General features: G+C 39.1%; 1 protein-coding gene across 6 annotated transcripts in view; it reads left to right on the top strand.

Annotated features, from left to right (window-relative positions):
* APBB2 (amyloid beta precursor protein binding family B member 2) overlaps positions 1-24,850 on the top strand; it is a 382,316-nt gene that overhangs the window by 109,809 nt on the left and 247,657 nt on the right. For all 6 annotated transcript variants that reach the window (XM_049631938.1, XM_049631929.1, XM_049631928.1 and 3 more), the window contains one exon: positions 5,116-5,221. The gene's annotated coding sequence lies outside the window, so the exon portion shown is untranslated. The remainder of the gene's footprint in view (positions 1-5,115; positions 5,222-24,850) is intronic.

Genomic DNA, 24,850 nt, shown 5'->3' with positions numbered 1-24,850 from the left:
GTGTCCTTTTGTCAGGCCTGTGTTAATATTTGAGCATCTCCTTGGTTTCTTGCATAGTAAGATGTTTTAGGCAATTTTGTACTTTCCTTGCCCCAGGGCTGGTCCCAGCTATTTCTGGAATGAACTAAGGTATTTAGAAGCGAAGATTTGGGTGCTCACGCTTTCTTTAAAAATGGATATTTTCTAGACAGAGTTAAACGTCAACAATCATTTGTTTAAGCTCTCCCATCCTCCAGCTTCTGCTAAAATATTCCCATGGAGCCACGGGTTGTTAACAAGTTGGAAGGAAAGAACCAGTTGAGAGGAGGAGGCCATCGAAAGTGAAGGTCTTTGGGCTTTGGACCAGAGGTGACACAGTGAGGCAAACAAGGAAGTGAGAATGTGCCAAAGACCAATTTAAATTACATTGGAATTCTGCCCAGGGAGTGACTAGAGAGCCCCAGGATATAATCCCTGCTTGTTTTCCAGGTAGACTCTGAAAATTGGTTGCCCTTTTTTAATATCCGATAATGCCAAGGGAGTGTGTTCCCCTGAGCTATACATGTGCTCATTCTTAGAGCGATTTAACAAATAGAGTTTCCATCCTGAGAGTTCCTAAGTGCTCTATATTTTCAGGGTCAGTGTGTGGTATGTGTGGATGGATGTATTTCAGCACGTCCTTTAAAAATGAAAATTTATCCTTTTCATTTTGAATCCTCACAACTGAATATAATATCTGACCTGCTGATTATAATATTTGGCTGCAAAAAATAATACCTGGTTGCAAATTGTTGAAGGTGCATATGTGCAGCATTTTAGGCGGCAACTTGTGAGAACTCAGAAGCCAAGAATTTCCGGTACTTTTCAAAGTAATCAGCATGCATTTGATAAAGTGATAGAGCCTCTGAGGGGTATCTTGAATTGACTGATTTTTTGGAACTCATAGTCCTCTGTGATCTCTTTTTATACATAATAGCAAAAGGAAAATGTTCTTTTGCCTTTTCTATTCTTAAAAACAAAACATGAAGCCAGTAGCATTTGTTTCCGTTTGATAGGGAACCTATGAAAATGCTTAAAAATACAAAAGCAAATTTGAAACATAAGGGTTTTGTTTTTGTTTGGTGTTCTTCAAAGTCTGCGTGTTTGGAAGTGAAAAACAAAACAAAAATACAAAGACTACTACATGTATACTTTGTCCGGCAGGAATATGGTTATTATTCAAATGGGTACACTGAATATGATGGGTTATTCAAATGGGTACACTGAATACGACGGGTGCTTTGTTATTTTATGAAACAGAACCACACCCACACATCCACAACCACTGACTTTTCATTCTCTGTACGTTCTTGACAATGGAGCATCCTATTAAAGCAATTGCTCTAAATAGTGACTGGGTGGACAGTACACCAGGAAGGTTAAACTGAAAATGAAAAGGAACACATTATTTAAATGTGCTGCTAGCCAGGCATAGGTGAGTAAACTCAGGTGTGTTGTGGCCAGATTGTACCAAATTGTCCTCTGACCCCTGAGGACCCTCACCATTCAGTTGTTTTGTGATGTCAGTGTATGAGATCAAACTCCGTGCACTCAGGACTAAGGAGTCACCATTTTTTTTTAATGTTTATTCATTTTTTGGTAGAGACAGAGTGTGAGCAGGGGAGGGGCAGAGAGTGAGGGAGACACAGAATCTGAAGCAGGCTCCAGGCTCTGAGCTGTCAGCACAGAGCCCGACGCAGGGCTCGAACTCACAGACCGTGAGATCGTGACCTGAGCTGAAGTCGGACGCTTAACCGACTGAGCCACCCAGGCGCCCCACCATTTTTGGCAAATGTACAGTTTTCAAAGTCAAGTTTCATTGTTATTGGGAAGATTTTAATATAGCTGAGTCCTTTTGGAAGTCATGAAGATTAATCTCTCTCTCTTCTTACTTTCTATTTAAAACTCCCCCAAGTGGAGCATTTATTCCTACACCCAAATCCATTGCCCCTTGTATTTCTTTAATCTTGATCTTGTTTGAAAGGAGCTTTATCCAGAACACAATTTCTTCATTCAGAATGAAATTTCTTTCAGACGTTAAGATAGCTTGTATACAATTACATAATTAAAAATCTCCTTTCATCTGGATTTTACTAATCCATAATAGTTTTAGCCAGTCAAAGCAAATTATATTTTGGCCTCTGTAATGGATTTATATACTTTGAACGTCCCTGTTGGGACTGTGTGTGCCTTGAATTGTGAGATAGAAAATACTTTCAAGGGTACAGTCATGAGACTGGATCTGTTAATGCTTGTGAAGGAAGCTTCTGGTGTCTGTGTTCTTGGGCTGGCCTTATTGGCTGGATTCACATGTGAACTTACAGTGGTAATAAAAAGAGGTTTTTCCCATCAAATGCCTTAGTTCTATTTCTTTTAACTTTTTTTTTTTAAGAAAAAATTTTTAAGTTTATTTAGGAAGAGAGAGTATGCACATGTACGGAGGGTGGATGGTGGGGGGGGAGGGCAGAGATAGATAGATAGATAGAGAGAGAGAGAGAGAGAGAGAGAGAGAGAGAGAGAGAGAATCCTAAGCAGGCTCTGCACTGTCCGAGCAAAGCCCAATGCAGGGATGGAACTCAGGAATTGTAAGACCATGACCTCAAGAGTCGGATACTTAACCAGTTGAACCACCCAGGTGCCCCCTTCGTTCTGTTTTTATATAGTATCTTGTTATTTGTAACTGTAAAAGTAGATGTGGTTATTGTGAAAAATTTGAGTACTACAAGAAAATGCAAAGAAACTAAAAAGTATTCTGTCCTAATATTATTATCTTTAATTAGCAGCTATACAAATGTTGACTTTTTTCCCTTCTTTTTTTCTAGCTTATAGATACTTTTAGACAAAGTTGGGGCTGTATTGTACATATTGTTTTATAGTCTGCATTTCCAATGAACACTGCTTAAAAACATTTTCCCATTTTATTAAATGTTTCACAGATTTAGAAAAAAACTGTTTACCCTTTGTTGGGTATTTATATTTTTACAGTTCCTTAAAATAATATTATTTGTCATAGAAAAACTTACTTGTACATACACATACATTTTTTGTATATCTTGGACTTTTTTAAGGATAGATTCAGTCTTTTTTCAATTGATTGGTTTCAAGGAATGAAAACTAATTCAGTTCAGTTTGTCATTTCCAGTAATTACAGGTAAGCCCTCTTGCCTGCAAGGATCTATCTTTATAACTCTATCATCTTGATCTGTCCTAAATGGTGTGGTAGCACCTTATTTATCTAACACCATTAGGGAACTTCTCATAAAGTTTTCATTTACCTTAAACTAAGTGTCTACACTTGAAAATTATAAACATAAATGAGAATCTTTCTAAAATTGTATTACATATATTGTTGTCCTCTTTAACATAATGAAAAAAATATGAAAATCACCGTTTACCCCCTCTGGTTTAAATCACAAGCATTTTTATAAACATCAGTTATGGTATCCTGAGTTCTGCTAAAACAAGATACAGGTGTTTCTTAAAACCACCATGTTATGCAAAAGCCTACAGTAAAACACATTGCACTTATGGGAAAAATCGGGTCAGGGACACAACACTCAAAAACCTTTATCAGTGACACATTAAAATAATAAGATAGGAACTGAATAAGAATTATAGCACAACTTTACACATGTTAGGTGGCTAAGAAATAAATAAATAGTATAGCCAATTATGACACTTTACCTTGACAAAATCCTGATGTTTTCTTGCAGACTGAGGCCTTGGCACGGTTGCAGGTTGTGAGTTACTTGAAGTGGTGGAAGGAGGGTTACCTCAAATTGGAAGGGAAGTTGGGGCAACATGTGTGGATGGCTGTGGCGCGTAACACACGGGTGGAAACTGGGATCGCTCGTTGATGTTAGAAGCATGGGCTTTGTGCATTCTGTGTATCTTTTTGCAACTGTGTTCTCCATGGATGCAATCTTACACTATTACCTAGGGTTTCCTGCAATGAAATCATGCATAAACAAATGTGAAATTCGAGTTATGCTCAAATTGTTCCCTAACATAGCCATCTTGGAATAAACACAAATGTTATAGCAGAACTGAGTGTACTGAGTAGTGACACAGTGATGTCTAGGGGATATTCCTCTTGTCTCTATCACTAATAGAGTTAATACACGTAAAACGCTTACGAGAAGAATCTGGCATACGAGTGAACACTGTATAAGTGCTGGCAGTAACAATGGTAGTAATAATAATAATAATAAAAGATGCCTATTGATGTTTGTGGGATTCTGTCTGCTTTTCACTTATGACTGCCTACTGTAGCAGTGCTTCCTTGCTCCGTCTAATTGACCTATTTCTCAATCTCTCGTGGCTTTTAAATGAGTTTATCGTGCTTAGAATTACATCTAGCATAAGGCCTAGAATGGGAGAACCTGGGGAGAGGGGTGCTTTCAGTTATGGTTTCCCCGCGGCATCTGTTTTACCTACCCAGACGTTTTAATCTTATGAGTTATTACCAATGTATTCATTTGTGAGATTGTTGGGAAGTAACTTATCTTTCAAATGGGATATGACCGTACAGAATTTTTGGATTTTCTGTTTGATGAGAAAAAAGTTCACACAACTCACTTTCTCATTCCCACCTGCAAAAGCGAAGTGTGCTTAAATGATTCCATGAGAAGGATGTTTACAAGTTGTTGACGATTTTCTTTAGGTTGTTGCTGTTCTTTTCTATTCACAGCCACTTCTGTGCTTGTGAGATGAGCTCATCTTTGGAAGGTGGAGCAGGGCAAGTGTGATGTCGGAAGACCTTCCCTCCCAAGTCACAGTATAATTAGAAGCCCAGATCCTCCCTCAGTTATTTTTTTATGACTCCCCGAGAAGGACATTTTTACCATGAATGATTGCCAAGAATACTTGCTGGATCCTCCTTTAGTGTCCTTAATAGGATGACAGATCAAAATACCATCTTGATTTAGGCCTTGTTAGTATTGTTCTGAAAGAAAAGTAGCTAACACAGCTTATCATTTAGATATTCCAGTGAAATCTGTATTGTAATTATGCAGAGAGACTCTGAATAGCATACGTATCTTGATTCTTAATTTCTAATCTTTGAATTTTAACTTTTTGTCTCTGCGCAATTTTTAGATATTTGGGCTGCTTGACCTCATTGCGTGATTGCTATGAATTAACAAGACTTTGTGGGAAAAGGGAACTTGCCTTTTGAGCTTTGTACCAAAGACCTGGGAAAAAAGTAAGTAATTTTCTAACTTGCTGTTTTAAAAAAATTCTTGTTATATGCCTCTCAGGAAGTTAACTGTGGGTCTGTGGCTTTTCAACTTTCTTTCTTGGCTTTGTAAGTTTTATATGCTCTTGCAGATTTGAAACATGGAAAGGGACTCAAGAGACCTTTGGAAAAAAAAAAAAAACTTCCAAGAGATTAGGATGACTTTCTGCATTTTGCCAAATCTTTTGGGTTTCATAAACTGAGTCCTCAAGGTTGCAATAAACCTTTTATCAGATGTGCAGTAGACAAATTAAACTTTAAAGGTAAAGCATTAGAATACTGCGTGCCAGAAAAGTGAGTCCTGTTTTCTGAGTTTCAAGTGTTTTAGACTTTTAGATAGGCTCTTTGGTTCAGAATTTTTAGAATAAGAATGAAATCCATTTGGTTCTTTTCTTGTCTAGAAAGGAAAACAAAATGCGTAATCACTTGTTTAAGACTTGGTCTCGGGAGAATTGACGTGCCTATCAGTTTTATTGTTTTCTAGCTTTCTGGAGGTACTCTAAGATATTCTAATTGAGACACTGTGTGAATGGTTTTGCTCTCTTTTAGACAAAATTGCTTGGGGCTCTAAAGTTCTGTTTTATTCCCTGATCTTTTTGAACAAGTAAAATGGGCCTTGAAGATAAAGTCAATCTGCTTTATTGTAGAATTTGTGTGGAAGTATGAATGGCCCATAAAATTGTAAGCAAAACAAAGCACATGCATGTACGTACACACACACACACACACACACACACACACACACACACATCCTTTTTCCGGCATGTTCCAGAAACCATATCAACAATAGGAACCATTTGTCCATTTAAGTGCTAGGTAGTGTCCTAAACTTTGTACGCCTTGTGTCTTGTGGCTCCTCTGCATTTCTGACAGTACACATGAGCTAGTTAAAATGTGTCTAAAAAAAAAAGGCAGAAAAGAACTCTCCTTTAGAAGTTCCATAGAAGTATTAATTATTGTTATATTGTATGCATTACAAATTTACTTATAATTAAACTGTGTATTATTATATAATAATTATAAGGTAAGGGTAATTAATTATGAAGCCTTTTTGGGGTTAAATAAGGTATTTGTACTGAAAAACTATTACGCACATGCACAGCACACACGCACCATGCATGTAACTTGCAAGAGCTGTCAGTATAAATTCACTGAAAGGAAGGACTTTGAGAATTTTCTCCAAAAACATTTTTTAATGTTGCAGTGAAATATTGGCTGTAGTGAAATACTATTGTCCATGGCACTTAAAAAATGATAGCACTTTATTTATTTGAAAAAAAGTTTTTAAGTATTCATTTTATTAATTAAAAGGGGAGCCAGTGAAATGATAAAGCCAATTTAAGGAGCGTTTGAGCAACAGAGGCTTATATGACCCATTGTGAAGGCTTTTAAAAAGAATCTTAGAATAAGATGACTGGGTTAGATGCACAATTGGCTAATGTTTTACAGGGATATTAACTAACCTTTGGGGTTTTCTTTTCTATGGAACAGAGATCATTTGTATTGTATTGGTAATAGACAAGAATCATCTGTGTTATCAGCTTTCAGTAAATTAACATCTGCCTTTCCAAAATTGTAAAATATCTGAACCAATAGTAAATAGGAAGTCCAACAAAGGTACAGAGTCCTAGTGAATGAGTTAATCCTTGAACACACCTGCTGCTATACTGCACTAGCCCTGAAAACACATCCGATAATGCCTTTTGTCTATTTCTAAGTTTTTGGACAACGTGTGGATAAATATTCACGTTTTGGGGGAATTATTCTTTAAAAAAAGTTTGTTTTATGTTTATTTATTTTTCGAGAGAATGCGAATGAGGGAGGGGCAGAGAGACAGGGAGACACAGAATTGGAAGTAGGCTCCAGGCTCTGAGCTGTCTGCACAGAGCCCAATGTGGGGCTCCAACTCACATGCTGCAAGACCATGACCTGAGCCAAAGTTGGACACTCAACCAACTGAGCCACCCAGGCTCCCCTTGCGGGGATTTATTCTTCATAGAAGTGTATATTATTACTAGCTAATAATAATAATAACAATTGCTAACCTTTACTGAGCACCAGCTGTGTCAGGCACATGCATTTTCTCATGGGCTTCATTTTGGTTGAATTTAATATTCACATATTAACCTTAACATAAAGGAAATCCTATGTGGTATACTTATTATTCCATCTTGGAAGGTATTTGAAAGAGGATTATGTTGGAAGTCACCAGCCAGTCCACAGAAGTGAAATGAAAAGGGCAAAAGATTAGTTCTCTGGGCTTCAGGATCCAGGTATTTGATGTTTAGATTGGAAATATAATTTACCCCCAGAAAGTAAGCTACTTAAACCACCTTTCAAATAATTTATCATCTCTTTAAAATTTAACATAGTCTCTGGTGAGGTATTTTCCTTCTATTATACCACAATATTCCCTTTGTGCCATTGCTGTAAAAGGTGTATTTCCATTTTGTAGAGGCAAGGCATCTGTAGGACTTCTGATTCACACCAATACGCTAAAGATAGCCCGTGTTACCAGAGGGACCATGGCAAAAAGATCCCTGCTTATTAAACTGATGTCATAGGTGAATATTTCGATGCACAGAAGGCCATTCATAATTGACCTTTAGGTTAAAGAAAGAAAAGAAAAGAAGAAGGTTATAACGCATAAGTATGCTGTACATAAATCCAGGCCTGAAGAACTACTCACATGGAGGTCAAGGTTAAGGGAGAGGCAGAGCAAGGGAGAAGGAAGGAAATCTTTTCTGACAGTGACAAAAGTCATAGGAGAATGTTTTTGACGGTACTTTGAAAACTGTAAGGTGTACTTAAATGTATCAGTGGGGGGAGGCAAGCACAGTTTTGGGGCAAAATCTAGAACCTGGATTAACCTCCACACTTCTTTTCAGCATTTCTGTGGCCTCTACTTTTATTTTTTCTTTCTTGTATTTGTGATTAGAAAAGCATTTTATTTAGTTATTTAAGGTAGATTTCTGTTAACTTGGGTCTATCATGTTTATAAAGTATGGATGCACTTTTTGAAAAATTAGCCATGGGTTATTTTAAAAGAAGTAAAAAAAAAAAAAAAAGCTTCTAGTTTACTGTTCTATTTGATGCACATTATGTTTATTTTTATGCCAGTACTGAAAGAGGATTCTATTCTTCAAATTGTTTGGTATCCTGTCTTTTCCACCTACCAATAAGTAATGAATTCCCATGCTGATAAATATTTATCTACAATGTCATTTTTAGTGAAAGTACAACAATGGGATCTTAGCTTTTTGTTTAATTTGAGGCCATCCTGGCTTTCAGTTACAGAGTATAAATATGTGAAATATAATAGTGTAGGTTTTTCATCTGCAAAGAGAAAGACTAGGATTCACCTTCTGTAATCTCTACAGTGTTTACTGTAACCAGACACGTTCTGGATAGGAGGCTCATGGGAGTAAATACGTGCTCAAAACTGTGTCACTGTCTGACAGGTACTGTGTATAACGTGTTGTGTCTTTGGTTCCTTTGTTATATGGCAAGAGTGCAGGTGACATATTCCTCCCACTCTGCTGTCTTCATCAATATTTCTGTGCCTAAGGAAGGTTTCTACCTACATATTTCTCCCTCCCAAGAAACTCTAAATATCTCAGATGAGGTGGCGATGGGTACAAAAGGAGCATTTCATAGATTGTAGACTAGGATTTATTGGGGTAAATTGCAATCCAAAATAATTGGAGACACAATGTTTTATAGACCTTTGCATGCTTTCTCAGTTGTAAGTTCATATATTAAATCAACATTTCTTGAGCAACTACTATGTGCCAGCCACTGTACTAGGAGCTCATTACTCAGAGATGAATGAGTTATACCCTTGCTTTTAAGGAATGTAATCTGCGTTTCGAATTCAGATTCAAATAAACATTTATTCAGCCTGTACCATGTGACAAGCAGTGGGGTGGAACTTAGATGAGGTGTTTGATTACTAAAATTCAGTAATGATATTTATCGACCCATTCCCTCCCAAATAAGTCTGTAAATAGAAACTTCTAATCTTTAAGTTTTTTTCTCCTATTATATTTTCTTGAACTTTTGGTATCTGCTACTACTTGTTAGGTTAAATAAACAAATTGGAAAAAAAGGGTAAACAAATAAGAAGCATTTAGTTGATAAACTTTGAGCAATGATTTTAAAAACATATACTTTTTTTATATTTGAAAACCTGTAGACATATAATGTGGTCTTAATTTTTCCTACTAGAGAAGATCTTAGCTCACATGATACAATTAAGTGTATTGAGATTTTATGCATTCTGCCCTTAGAGTGGCTCTACTGTCTGAATCAGTGTGGAAGACATAACATTAGGGCATTTGATTTTCACAGTAATTCTTGGGGTAGGAATTATTGAAATTTAGGTGGGCAGGGCGGGGCGGGGTGGGGGAAGTAACTTGTCCACATTTTACTCAGCTAGAAAATGTTTGAGGTAGGATTCTAACTCTGGCCCATCCAATTCAAAGCCCGTGCAGTATCCTCCTGACTCCCACAAACTGGTGGAGAATGTACACTCACAAATGCCTTGGGTGCACTGAGAAAGGAACAATTGGGAAATGTCTTTATTGCATGCAAGAGCTGGCAGTGGAATAAGTCTTGCCGGCTGAGTTAGAAGATAGGGAGGAAGGGGAGGAGTCGTTGGAGCTAGTTGTAGGAAAAGCACGTGCCAAAGTGCAGACGAATGGAAGCTCATGGCGTGTTCAGAGAGTAGCAAGAACACCACCGCGGCTGGGGTATGGGACGTGGTGGAGAGCACAGTTGGCTGTGAAATTGAAGAGACTTGGTACCAGAGGAGGGCCACATGGGTACCACGCTGGAGACTTGGGGTTTCTAAGCAATATATAGCCATAAAAATTTTATTTATTTATTTTTAAAATATAATTTATTGTCAAATGGGCTAACATACAGTGTGTAATATGTGCTTTTGTTCTCTGTATTTAAGAGTCTCTTATGGTTTGCCTCCCTCCCTCTCTGCTTGTAACTATTTTTTCCCCTTCCCTTCCCCCAGGGTCTTCTCATAAACATTTTGAAGTAGAAGAAATTTCATAATTAGATGGGACTTTTACAAAAGATCACTTGGGTGGCAGCGAGGCATATACACTGAAAAAGAGAAGACTGGAGACCCAGGGTTGCCATGTGAGGTCATGCAGATTGTTTACTGCATAAGGGCAACGTGTGTGCGGTGGGTGGTGGGGACTGATAATCATCCACCACGTTACTTACTCAACTGTATGCTCTTGGGTCTGGGACTGCTTAGAGAAGGCACCTTTTAAAATTTGCATAATAAAGTGCTCTACTTTTTAATTGCTTATAAAATAATAGGAGAGATTAGGCAAAGAAATAACCATGTACCCTAAAGCCTAGGAGTCTGGAGGTAGACATGGTGGTCTTTTTACTAACTGTATGACATTGGGCACATTCCCCATTCTCAAGGTCTATCCCCTCATCTTTATTTATTTATTAAAATTTTTTTTAATGTTTATTTATTTTTGAAAGAGACAGAGACAGAGACAGAATGGGAGTGGGTTAGGGGCAGACAGAGAGAAGCACAGAATCTGAAGCAGGCTCCAGGCTCCAAGCTGTCAGCACAGAGCCCAGTGTGGGGCTTGAACCCATGAGCTGTGAGATCATGACCTGAGCTGAAGTCAGACGCTCAACCGACTGAGCCACCCAGGCGCCCCTATCCCCTCATCTTTAAAGGAGAGTTGATAATAGGATCTGGCAGGGCTTTGGACAGACCAGGTAAGGGGCATTGGTAAGACAAAGAACCAGACACAGAAGATGGAGAAATAGTGGGTCAGAGACTGGAACCCATTGCTAGCAATTAACCCCGAGAGTGTGGCGGGACATGTAGTAAGGGTTTCTTAGGTTTTATTTTCCTTAATCCTTTAACAGTTCTTTTTTGTTTTGTTTTGTTTTAAGATTTCTTAAAAGATTTATTTATTTATTTAGAGAGCAAGCAGGGGAGGGGCAGAGAGAGGGAGAGAGAGAGAATCCCAAGCAGGCTCCACACTATAAGCCCAGAGCCAGATGTGGAGCTCGAACCCACAAATGGTGAGCTCATGACCTGAGCTGAAATCAAGAGTTGGACACTTAACCAACTGAGCTACCCCCCCCCCCCCCCACCGCCATATCACTTCAAAGAGGGAGATGCTATTATCCTATTATTTAAAGATTTTGAAACTGAGGCTCAGGGAGGTTAAATAACTTGTCTAATTCCACACAGCTAGAGAGTGGTATAGATAAGACTCAAACCTGGGTCTCTGTGACTCTCATGTTTATGCTCTTAATGACTGTGCTGTGCTTAGAAGTGATCTTTTCTGTATGTTGAACTCCCTTAATACCCTACCTGAGTCCCTCTGATAACATATTCTGATTTTATCCTTTTGAATTGGGTCATAGTTATTTACATACTATTGTGTTTAATTTACTAGATGGGAAGATTCTGAGGACTGGGATCCAGTCTCATTCACTTTTTGTCTTTGTCTTTCATAACTCTTTGCTTAATAAAATATATGTTGATAAGATGAATAACCTCTTATGGTTTTTCTGTCTCCTAAAATTCAATAATTTTTTTATTGTATATGTAAAGCTTCAGTTGCAGTTATGGTTAAGTAGAATGTACAAAGGAGTCATTGGATTTTAATTTGACGTCTAGATTGATTGCTAAAGTTTCAGGCAATTCCTAATTGCCATTTTTCTCTGAGAAATAATTTGTGATTTGCCATCAAACACTGAGGCCAAGACTAAAATGTACTTATGGCGAGTCCATTTTGGAAGCTTAAATCTGTGCCTGCTGCTTCACTGCCGGGGCAGGTATAACCACTCAAATGTCTTAAATGATATTTATGAGTCCATAAAAAATGTTACACTGTCATTCATGCAGGTAGGGACCTCAGTTTGCAAAAACTCATGAAACCCTTGTGCTGATAGTCACTCTTGTTTGGTCCTGGACTGACTCAGATTTAGACAATAAATAGAAGTGTTTTCCTAGTTCAGAGCAGATGAGCAGAGGCCCCGGGGTCAGACTACCTATGTTCGCATCCTGTTTTCTTGGTTTCTGAACTCCATGGTTCTTGGCGAGCAAGTGTCTATAAATGAAGATGGCTAAGAAACAAGGCTGTGGTAATTGGTTCATGTGCCTGGTTCATTGGGAATTTAGTGGGGAAAAAAAATGTACATTTGGATGAGAGCCACTTTTGCTCAGATACTCTTTAAAGGCCAAAATTGTAAGCTTATGGGCTGGAATTTGACATTTCAGTGTTACAGCCCATGTGTAGCCCAGGATGACCCTTTGCTGTTTTTAAACCAGAGTTCACGTTCTTGTAACTACTACATTTGCTTTTGTGAACTCTAAGGAGGGATTTTAGGCTTTGCTTCATGCTCTGTATGCCCTAGGAGAGTAGGAAATTATGGCTTTTTTAAAAAAAGAAAATGTTATTTGAGATCAGCATTGCCTTGGGACTTTGAAAAACTCTGGAGTTTCTTTCATCTTCCAGGGGAGTAGCATAAGTGAGCTGGGAAAAAGGAAACCAAACCCCAGGGAAGTTTCATAGCTCGCTTCTGCCACCGTTACTGGAAAAGAGGAAGGAAAGGTCTGTAAATAGCTCTCATGGCCTCAGTAGGCTAGAAGTTCAGGTGTGCTGGAAATAGAGCACAAGGGACCTTCTTATTCCCAGCGGCCACTGTTGAGCCTGAGGGGAAGTGAAATAGCGGCAGAACGGGTCTCAAAACATTGCTGTGTGGCAAAAACAAGCGTGTGCCTGTCTGTCACAGAGTTGGTTTTCTTCCATAAATGCGAAGTTGCACAAAGACTCGTGATGTTATTCTCCTTTGAGGTTTTATATTTGAGATCGCTGGAAAAGCAAGCAAGTTGGATAAAAATACCCTTCAGATCCAATCTTGTTCTTGTGGTTTTTGACTGCTTTGTTTTGCACTTTAAAATAAGGGCAGGGGCGCCTGGTGGCTCAGTTGGTTAAGCATCCAACTTTGGCTCAGGTCATGATCTCACAGCTCATGAGTTCGAGCCCCATGCCAGGCTGTGTTCTGACAGCTCAGCCTGGAGCCTGCTTCGGATTCTGTGTCTCACTCTCTCTCTGTCCCTCCCCTGCTCGTTCTCCCCCCCTCTCAAATAAATAAACATTAAAAAAAAAAAAAAAAAAAGAGTAGGGGCTGGCTCAGTCAGTTAAGTGACCGACTCTTGATTTCAGCTCAGGTCATGATCTCACGGTTCGTGAGTTCAAGCCCCACATTGGGCTCTGTGCTGATGGTATGAAGCCAAAAAAAAAAAGAGTAAGGGCACACTTCGCCTGGACATTCTTGACGAGGAGAAGCATGAGTTATCAATAAATGCTGAATTTAAAAACCATTTCCTGGGTTACCTTCCCCCAGTGTATGACTCCTGCAATAGAGCTTCAGCCTGCCATAAGCTGGTAAGCCCTTAATACTTGGATACTTTGGTAGGGAAAATAAAGTTGGATCATATACCTTTCCCTTTTACTTGTGAACTAATTGTTGTTTTCCTGCATTTAAAGCAGATGTTAAACTCCTCCTTTGATGTTCAACAGCAGACAGACTTCAGTTGTGTGTTACAGCTCTTGATGCGTATCTGTTGTTTGAATGAAGCTCAGCTTCAGCAAATTAGATTTTGATGGTTACATTTTGATCTGGAGCCACAGAATGGAATGGCAATGTATGCTTTCATTCAATACACATTTCTTGGGTTCTGGCTGGACCCTTTATATAACTCATTTTTCAAATCTCACAGATTCCACAAAGAACTTGCAAACTGGATGGTGCTATCTCTATTTAATAGATAAGAAAAATAAGGTATCTAGAATGATTAGTATTATTTTAGACATAAGAAAAATAAAGCATAGAGAATGATTAGAAACCTTGCTCAGGGTTACATTGCTATTCAGTGGCTGGGAATCTGATCTGGGGATTTGGGTTGATCTCAAAGCTGTTACTCTAATGGGGCTGCCATTTAAGAGGAGATAATCAATGGAGCAAAAATGGTAAGGAGTTGGAATCAGGAAAAAAGTAGTTAACCATGAGCCCCGCATTCCTTCATTTACTCCATAGATATTTATCGAGTGCCTGTTTTGTGCCGCAAACTCTACAAGTTGCTGGAAAGTCACTAGCAGGCAAGACATCATGAGTCCATCACCAGTTTTATGGCGGAAATAGGGATGCAAGTGCGTCTTGGCTGAGGGAGCTTTTGTAAATTTTTTTAAGATGTAGACATTTTGACACCTAATGAAAATAGTTTATTATTCTTTTACATCAGTGCATATACTAAATTATCTACAAATGAACAGGGAGGTGGCTTTGCTAGACTACTTTGGAATTCTACTCCCCGCTTGAGCTGCTTAGGATATGCAGAAACAGAGGTTGGGGTGAAACTGTATTGAGTTTTAAACAAAGTGTTGCAGGGGCGCCTGGGTGGCTCAGTTGGTTAGGCGGCCGACTTCGGCTCAGGTCACGATCTCGCGGTCCGTGAGTTCAAGCCCTGCGTCGGGCTCTGTGCTGACAGCTCAGAGCCTGGAGCCTGTTTCAGATTCTGTGTCTCCCTCTCTCTGACCCTCCCCCGTTCATGCTCTGTCTCTCTCTGTCTCAAAAATAAACAAACGTTAAAAAAAAAAAAATTAAAAAAAATAAACAAAGTGTTGCAAACAAAAATTTGGACAGTTACCTGGCAAGGACTGTATCTAATTCAGCTTTGAATTCATTTTATGTAGGAGGTCCTTAGCACAATACCTCATATGTAGCAAATACCCAGTAACTCTGGTTGATTGGCTCAGGGATGGAAAATAAAATAGGGAGAAGAGGGGACAGGAGTCTCCGAGGAAGGGGCATAAGTTAAGGTAATATCAAGGAGGAGTGTGATGGCAATAAAATAAACCAAGAAATAAGCAAGGAGAGCACATGGCATGTGACGGACTTAAGCCACATATACAAACTGTTTTAATCAAGGTGGGAGGAACTATGCTTAGGGAATCTGGAAATGCCATTGGGTGTGGGTGCTTGAGAAAGACTTCTCTTGATCTTACTTGGTGCTCTGACCTTCTTTTCACGTAAGCCCTCTAGGCCCCTTTCCTGCCATGGTCTTGATTTCAGTTTTTAAGACTTTAGGTTTTTAAGTATGGTGTTTGGTTCTTTAGCAAGTTGGGTGGCCATATGTGTCCGTTTGCTGGGACTGTCCTGAATCTGCCTGTTTCCTGTTGTTGTTTCGATAATGCCCCCCTTCACTGTCATGTGTTCTGGCTTGGATGAGAAATTAAATGGCCACCCAGCTGAGGGACTTTGGTGACATTCTGTGTCTTTAAACAGAAATCTTACAGCCTTGGGGTGCCTGGGTGGCTCAGTCACTTGAGTGTCTGACTCTTGATCTCGGTCATGATCTTATGGTTAATGAGTTCAAGTCCCACCTTGGGCTCTGTGCTGACAGTGCAGAGCCTGCTCGGGATTCATTCTCTCCCTCCCTCTCTCTGCCTCTCCTCTGCTTACATGCACTCTCACTCCCAAAATAAATAAATAAACTTAAAAAAAAATTCTCTCTTAAAAAAGGAAATCTTACAGCCTTCAGACTACTTTGATGAATTCAACTAATGTAGATGTAGTACCAGTAAAATTACATGTTAGATTAGTGTCTGATCTCTTATAATAAGTAGAAAGACTGATGAGTGGTAACTGAAGAGAATCAGATGTTGAGCAAAATAACCTGATTTTGACAAAATGAACTTTCATTCCAACTAATGGCTGGTGTAGCCATATGAGAAAGGGCATTTAAAGGTTATTACAATGATGGGTCGTGTTTAGGGAATCTGGCCTCATTCGAGAAAATCTTGTCATCATCGGTAGTTTTGATTTAGCATCTCACTGTTTCCACAGCAGTGGTGATTTCATTCAGATGCATTTTCATTTGCTGTCTAAGTAGAAAGTAAAAGAAATCATTTCTTAGAACAGAGGATTTGTCAGAGGTTTAAAGAAATGGCTGGAGGGAAAATAGTAAAATTCATATTCTTCCCCTTAAATTTACTGTTAAATTGTGTCTTTTGTTGAAAATGGTGGTAATATTTTAATCAAATGAGACATTTACGTAGGGACTCCCAAGGCTTTAATAGAATGTATTTTGAGGTTTTTCTCTTGATAAATAGGATTAAATTGGTTTTATAGTTCATATACTTGGCTCTGAAGAAACAGACTAACATATTGCCATACAGATATATGTAAAAGCTTGAGGTATTCAGGTAATTCTTGACGATGATTGTGGTATGAGAGTTTGATGGAGGATTAAAATCATGTTATGGCCAGCCTCTTTTCCCTATTAATATTTTATGAGACGGTGGTACATTTGCCTTCAAGTCCCATAGTTTCTTGTTCCCTGCAACGTTATCTTTTGTAGGAGGGTAACTTTCCAGAGTAGAGGGATTGTATCTCTAGAATTCTAAAACTCAGTTGTTTTAGAATTAAATTCTGACTCTGCCACTGGCTATCTGTGGGTGAACTCTTTCTCTGAGCCTCAATTTTCTAGCCTATAAAATGGGACTAATGATTATTGCTTAGGGTTTATTAATAGGATGTTTATTCATTCCTGCATCTGGGGCAAACTGTAAGCATCTAACACAAAAATAGTTTTCTTCCAGGCTGAGGAATCAATAGCAGATACTGAGGTTGGAGACACAGGTGTTATTGTTGGAAGGGTGAGACTCAAACTAGTTAACACCCAGTGTCCTGCCAGTCAGAATGGATGCTGACTGTAAACATTCTGGATGGTCATTAGAGTGCTCAGCCATTGAATTATTAGTTTGTGTGGTTGGTACTGAGAAACCCATGTTTAATCTGTGATGATTTGCAAGGAAACACATTCTGTCTCCTAGTTACAAATTAATGCCCCCTCTTCTGAGCTCCCCTGATCAAGAAAGGATACCATCTTCGTTTGACTGGTGAGCCTAGCGTTCATGCCTCGGATTCCTGTCTTAAAGCTTCCTATGTTCTTTGAGGGCCTTGCTGTTCATTGCTGCCAGCACTGTGCTAGCTCTGCCTTCCTGTTTTCCGCTCCACCCCTAGTCTGGAAACGTGCCTTTAATTACCTACCTACAGCAGACAAAAGTTGAATTTATGACTTTTTTTTAATGTCTATTTTTTTTTAAATTTTTTTTTATAACATTTATTTATTTTTGAGACAGAGAGAGACAGAGCATGAACGGGGGAGGGTCAGAGAGAGGGAGACACAGAATCTGAAACAGGCTCCAGGCTCTGAGCTGTCAGCACAGAGCCCGACGCGGGGCTCGAACTCACAGCCCTCACGGACCGCGAGATCATGACCTGAGCTGAAGTCGGCCGCCCAACCGACTGAGCCACCCAGGCGCCCCTAAATGTCTATTTTTGAGAGAGACACACACACGCGCGCACACACACACAGAGTGTGAGTAGGGGAGGGGCAGAGAGAGAGGGAGACGCAGAATCCGAAGCAGGCTCCAGGCTCTGAGCTGTCAGCACAGTGGCTGACGTAGGGCTCCAACTCACAAACCATGAGATCGTGACCTGAGCCAAAGTCAGGTGCTTAACCGACTGAGCCACCCAGGCGCCCCTGAATTTACGACTTTTAACAAAACCCAGAGAGTCCCATGGAATTGGCTACCAGATATGGCAGGCCTAAATACAGCCTTACCAGGCCTTCTACAAGGCTCTCTGTCTGTAGAGACCACCACTTCTCATTCCCAGAAATGACTGTCAGCACATCTGAATGTAGCGTCTGGGCATCAAAGAGATTGAGGCCTTAGAAGAGGCAGGGTTTCCGTTTTCCTTCTGTCAAGTCTTTCCGTGCTCATTCCCATTTCTTATCTCAGGCTCTGCCCTTTCCCAGGATAATTGATGTTGGGAAGTCTCCCTTGCATAGGGCAGACCTATAACCCCTTTCCCTAGGGATGGGCTGGTGACATCCAGCTATCAAAAAGTCCAGTATCATTTGGAAGCTTCCATATAATCCTAGGAGGTTCCTTTCCTGGAGTTGGGGTGAGGTGGTTTACATATACTGATGCAGTTAAGAGTCATCAAGAAATTGTTTTGTGATTACCTCACATGTTTTAGAATGTGAGACATTGACATTGTTAAAGACAAGAGATAACGAGTGTTGGTAGGGATGTGTGGAGAAAAGGGGTCCTTGTGCACTGTTGGTGGGAATGTAAATTAATGTACATTAATTTACAATGTAATTAATAGTGGTGTAGCCACTATGGAAAACAGTATGGAGGTTCCTTTAAAAATTAAAAATAGAACTACCATATGATTAAGCAGCTCCATTTGTGGGTATGTATTTGAAGGAAATGAAATCACTATCTAGAAGAGATATCTGCACCCCCATGTTCATTGATTGTATTATTTACAATAGCCAAGACATAGAAGCAGCCTAAGTGTCCATTAGTGACTGAATGGATAAAGAAACCATGGTGTGTATACGATGGAATATTACCCAACCATAAAAAAAGAAGGAAATTCTGCCATTTACAACAGTGGACCTTGATGGCCAAGTAAGTCAGGGAGAGAAAGACAAATACCATATGATATTACTTATATATGGAATCCAGAAAAACACCTCCAAACTTAGAGAAACAGAGATACGGTGGTTGCCTGAGGTTGCCATAGGTTAGGGAGGTGGGGGAAATGGGTGAAGGTAATCAAAAGGTACCAACTTTCAATTACAAGATAAGTAAGTTCTAGGGGTGTAATGTACAGTTTGGTGACTATACTTAACAATACTTGTTGTCTGTTTGAAAGTTGGTGAGAGAGTAGATCTTAAAAGTTCTCATCACAAGGAAAAAATTTGTAACCGTGTGGTGGCTGGATTTGTAACTTACTGTGGTGACCATTTTTTGATACATACGTATATCAAACCATTATGTTGTATACCTTGGACTAGGACAATGTCATATGTCAATACTGTCTCAATAAAACTGGGAAACAATTGTTTTGCATAGAAACCTTTTCTGCCAACAGACTAAGGTGGTTCTTCAGGAATTTCATTAGGGAAGATGGAGAAACCCTGGCAATCTGGGTTTTAGTCTTGGTTTTGCCATCTGCTAGTTATTATATGACTTTGAGGTACATATAGGGAGCTCTTCCTTGGGTACTCATTTTCTTATCCATAAAATGGTTCATATGTACTGTGATTTTTAACTGTCAACCTGAAATTCTGTTAATGTATAATAACTCCTAAAAGTACACAGTGCAAATATTTGAACGGATTCAGCCTGTCAGTATCTGATGATAGTGGTTACCATTCTTAACACCACTCTGGTTTGTGACTGTGGCTGTTTTGTGGAGACCCAGGCATCTGTTGCTAGAGAAGGCTGTTCCTCCCATCACTTGATATTATACTATCCTGTTGGTATGTTTTTCAAGTGCAGTGACAGACTTCTTTTCTGATAGGACGACGTACAAAGTCTCCTCTGTGATCGCCTCATGTGAAAAGTCATGAATTTGGTCCCTTGTCAGCCTGAATATTGGTGATGATGCCACTCTGTTTTATTTTATTTTATTTTTTTTCATTTTAAAACAAGTACTTTATTTTTTTTCAAAATTTTTATTTAAATTCCAGTTATTTAACATACAGTGTAATATTAGTTTCAAGTGTAGAATTTAGTGATTCATCACTTACATACAACACCCAGTGCTCATCACAAGAAGTGCCCTCCTTAATACCCATCACCTATTTAACCCATTCCTCCCACCTTCCCTCTAGTAACCCGATGCCACTCTATTTTAATACAATTTTTTTTTAATGTTTCTTTAGTATTGAGAGACAGAGAGAGACAGAGCATGAGCAGGGGAGGAGCAGAGAGAGGCAGAGACACAGAATCTGAAGCATGCTCCAGGCTCTGAGCTGTCAGCACAGAGCCCGATGCAGGGCTTGAACTCACAAACCACGAGATCATGACCTGAGCCAAAGTCGGATGCTTAACTGACTGAGCCACCAGGTGCCCCGATGCCATTCTATTTTAAGTGTTGGATCCTCTCTGGATCTGAATAGTAGCTTCCAATGTGTGATGTTCAAAATATTACTTCATAGTTTAATTATAAGTGTTTGTTGGTAACTTGTAGTGATTCACCCTTTAAGTTTATTACAAGAGAGAATATGTACTGATTTTTCTATTTCTGCAAAAGTGTCATTGGAGTTTTGATAAGGATTGCATTGAATCTGTATTACTTTGGGTAGTAGTGATATCTTGACAGTTTTAAATCTAATAATCTATGAACACAGGATGTCCTATTTATTTGACTCTAATTTCTTTCAGACTACATTTTGTAGTTCTCAGTGTTTACATCTTTTGCCTTGGTTAAGTTTATTTCTAAATACTTTATTCCTTTTGATGCTATTATAAATAGAATTGTCTTAATTTCCATTTTGGATTGCCCACTGTTAGTGTATAGAAACACAAATGATGTTTGTGTGTTGATTTTATACCTTGCGACTTTGCTGAATTCATTTATTAGTTTGAACTGTTTTTTGTAGAATCTTTAGGCTATTCTGCATCTGTGATGGGTTTTCATGTCATCTGCAAGTGGAGATATTTTTATTGATTTCTTTACAATGGATGCTTTTTATTTCTTTTTCTTGCCTAATTGCTCTGGTTAGGACTGAGAATACTATGTTGGACAGAAGTGGCAAAAGTGGGCATCCTTGTGATCCTAAAGGAAAATCTTTCAGCTTTCCACCATTAAAACGTTTTTTTATTTGTGTTGGATTTTAATTTTCCTCTGTTGTAGGCCTTCATATTTGTCATTTTTAATAGCTCCATAATCTATTGAGTGGTTGACCATCATAGAACAGCACTTTACCTACTTACTGAAAATTCAGAATGTTATTTTTCCTATAATGAATAATGCTTCAATGAATACCTCTAACATACTTTTTGATTATTAATTTTTCACCATTTTCTTAATGAAATGTAACTTTGTAGAAGCCTCCTGAACTATTTTGTGGTCAAGAATCAGTCTGACTTCAGCTCAGGTCATGATCTCAACAGTTTGTGGGTTCAAGCCCTGCATCGGGCTCTGTGCTGACAGCTCAGAGCCTGGAGCTTGCTTCGGATTCTGTGTCTCCCTCTTTCTCTCCCACTCTCCTGCCCATGCTCTTTCTCTCAAAAATAAATAAACGTTTATAAAATTTTTTTTTAAAAAAGAAGAACCAATCTTTGTATTCAGATAAATTACCAAATAAACAGCTACTCTTATAACACCATTCATTCATTCATTCATTCATTCATTGATTCAGCATCAACAATATAATGGATTATCATGTGTTCAGTAGTTGCCAAGACTAAGCATTAAAAGTTCAGTAGGACACCTCTCTGACCTGTAATATCTCATAGTCTAGTGGGAGACTCAGACTGGTCAAAAATAAATACTGCAATATGATGAGCGATGTTGGCAAGATGTGGTAAATTACTTTAGTTGCATGAAATTGGCTTTGACAGCATTGTTGATTGGTATTCTTTATGACATAAGCGGTGTGGACATATTCATGTCGCATAAAATTTTTAAAAATAAAGTGTATGATAGACTTAATAATCTGACAGAATATGGCCCCATCTGACTTATCCAACTTCTTTTCCTTAAAGTCTAAATCTTTCCAGGAGGTCTCTGATCCAGTGTTTGTTCATAGTTCCATGTGTCCTGTTGCATGAATATGCTAAGCTCCCGGTGGCCAGTGACTGTGTCACATGCCTCACTTCTGTTCCACACCTATTACAGACTGCTGTGTTTGTAGTAAGTGTTGAAGGATTGGTGGCTCATCTGACGTGCTTTTAGTTACTTTTTCCCACCATTTTATACTTTCCGTAGAACTTCATTAGCTGTCAGTTTACATTCTGTGATATTGGTGAAGTCAGTGCTATTTTAATTACATCTTGCCATATTTGTTTAGTAAAAACAAATTCAGGTTAAGAAAATATTTGTGAGATTATATAATCCAATGGAGAATCTTAGAGTAAAAATATAAACATATAATGGATGGAACTAGAACCTACACAAAACAAAATAAAACCCCTCTTCGTAAATTTCTGGATGATCTCTGAAGTCATTGCAGAGGGGGGATAAACAAAGAGATCCTTCTATATTCCTAAATATTAAGTCAGGCTTTGGATACAATGACTCTGTTTTGCAAATAGCCGTTCATGGCTCCACCATTTTGAGTTTCACTAGCTAGCTATGAATTTGCCTCCTTTGCACTTGTGCATAAAAAACTGGCCCTTACTTTTAAATTTCTCAAAAAGGTAGTCTTGGAAACAGCTTTTGAGACTGATTTATTGGGAAATCTTGGGACTGATTTCTTCTCTCTTTTCATTTCTGAAACCTAAATAGCAGAACTGTCCCTTGTTCTTTACAGCACTGTGCTAGCTAATTAGATTCTGTATTTACTTTGCTAACACACATTATTGCTGTGTGGAGTCACTGTCCATTGCGATCCCCAAATGAAACGAGGTGAGGGGACTGAACCCGGGATTAACAGATGAATTTATCTCAGCTTTTCAAAACACTGTGTGAGCGCAGTATAATTCACTTGGACAACTGTGGAATGAAACTCTTGTTTTAGAGGCCATTAGATATTTCATGGGAACTGACTGCACAGACGAATATACGGTAAAGATGTTTCGGCAGGTGATAGAATTTGAGGTGGCATTCACATCACCAACTGAAATACAATTAATTTCTTCCAAGGTGATTTATAGCCTGACTTCTGTGACTGAGGAATTGATCCCTTGGCAGGTCTTTATGAAATAACACCACAGGCAGGGAAATTACATGCACACCTCAGGCTCTGCATTTATTTTATCAGCCTTCTTTACAGGGTGTGTATAATCTTGTTCTGCACAACTAACAAAAACCGTAGTTGTACTGTGTCATGACTTTAACTGTAGCTCTACTTTGTCATGAAAGACTTCCTCAGTTTCCAGACACAATGGCTACCACAGAGAGAAGCTTTCTTTCTTTGCACCCCCATTTCTAGTAACGTCATTACTGCATTAGACTCTTTGTATGAAGCCCTTTTGATCACATCAACAGTTAGTTCTAAGCTATCTATCTTAACTTCTAGCTTCGTCTGCAGAATTTGTGTGGTTAGCCTGAGACATATGCAGATAAATGGCCTCGGGTTCAGCTCTCTCCGACTTGGGACTAAACATGCTGCAGTACGCTGAACTGATGGATGTAGCTTCTTGGCAATATTGATGTTTCTGCAGTGGACTATAAACCTTTGGCTGACTTGCTTTGCATTTCCATATTCACGTGCAGTGCTTGACCACTGCCTCTCAGACGACTTCATCTCTCAGAAAACTTTGTTTTAAGCAGAAAGACAAAATTGTTCTTCCTCACCCACTGCTCTTCTGCCCACTCACAATAAGAATCGTGAGTGTGAGTCTTTTGCCAGATGTAAATAGTGGCAATTCCCAATTCACAAACTGATTACAAAGCCAGTTAGTGGTTTTGAACTAGGAGTGTGTTTTCTAATGAGAGAAAACAATTCAAAGAATTGATGAGCCCATTAAAACTTCTTTAACCTGTAACATTCCAGCAGCTTAGTTGTATTTATACTTAAGATCTCACCCCCCCCCCATGTTTCCCTGTGGAAAAATACCCTTGGTTCTGCTTCAGTATCATATGCAGCATAAACATTTTATTCTTAACTTCAGTAGAAAGCTAATTATGTCTTCCTATATATCCTGGGAAAGTATATCAGGCAGGGTTCTTAGAAGCAATGGAGACTGGGTGAATGATTTAAGCAGCAAAAGAATATTTTGAGAAGATATTGGGTAGTTTCTGGAACTGCTGGAAGTTGGTAAAAAGGCAGGAATGAATAGAGACTGTACAGCCAGATTCATAGTCAAGGTCATATGATATGATCAGTTCTATGCAGGGTAAATGGACCCTGTTGCTGAACACAGGACAATGCTGGTTCACCCTGACCACCACAGTGGGACCAGACACTTGCTTCCAACAGTGTCACCTCAGCCTTTGCTGCCTCTGGCACTGGATATTGTTGCTGTTGCCCTTACCCATTGTAATTTCTCTCTGCTCCTGCCTTTGTGTCTCCAGCTTTAGATCCAGGGTTGGCTAAGGCTAAGTCATGTACTCATGCCTTAGCTGCAGGGGTGCTGGGAAGGCGAGTGTCACCCCCCTCCCCCCCCCGCCATTTTTGCCTTTATGTTGAAAAGTGTGGCTCTCGTCAATACTCACATGATGATGAATTCCACAAACAAAGGAAGGAGATTCAGATACTGGATACTCTCTGTCCTTGACCCTTCAATAAGGACAAACCTTCACTGTAAGAAGCCACAGTAGGGACTCAGGTAGAAGGGGAATGGTGAACACAGATGTCCATTTGCAGCTGCAGTTAATGAACTTGATGAAAACAAACATGGCTGTGCCCTGGTGTCCAGGGACCCTTTCATTATGTGCTAACCAAAGCTAGAGACGTGACTTAAGGATTTAGGCATATTCGACCTCCCTGTGCATTTCTTGCTACTTAAAGATAAAATGCATTAAATTAAATTTTAACAGTTTGATTAACTAGGA

This window comes from Panthera uncia, chromosome B1 (assembly GCF_023721935.1).
Source record: "Panthera uncia isolate 11264 chromosome B1, Puncia_PCG_1.0, whole genome shotgun sequence".
In the NCBI taxonomy this organism is placed as follows: Eukaryota; Metazoa; Chordata; class Mammalia; order Carnivora; family Felidae; genus Panthera; species Panthera uncia.
Note: the sequence above shows the minus strand (reverse complement) of the source record. Positions and strands in the feature narration are given on the sequence as shown.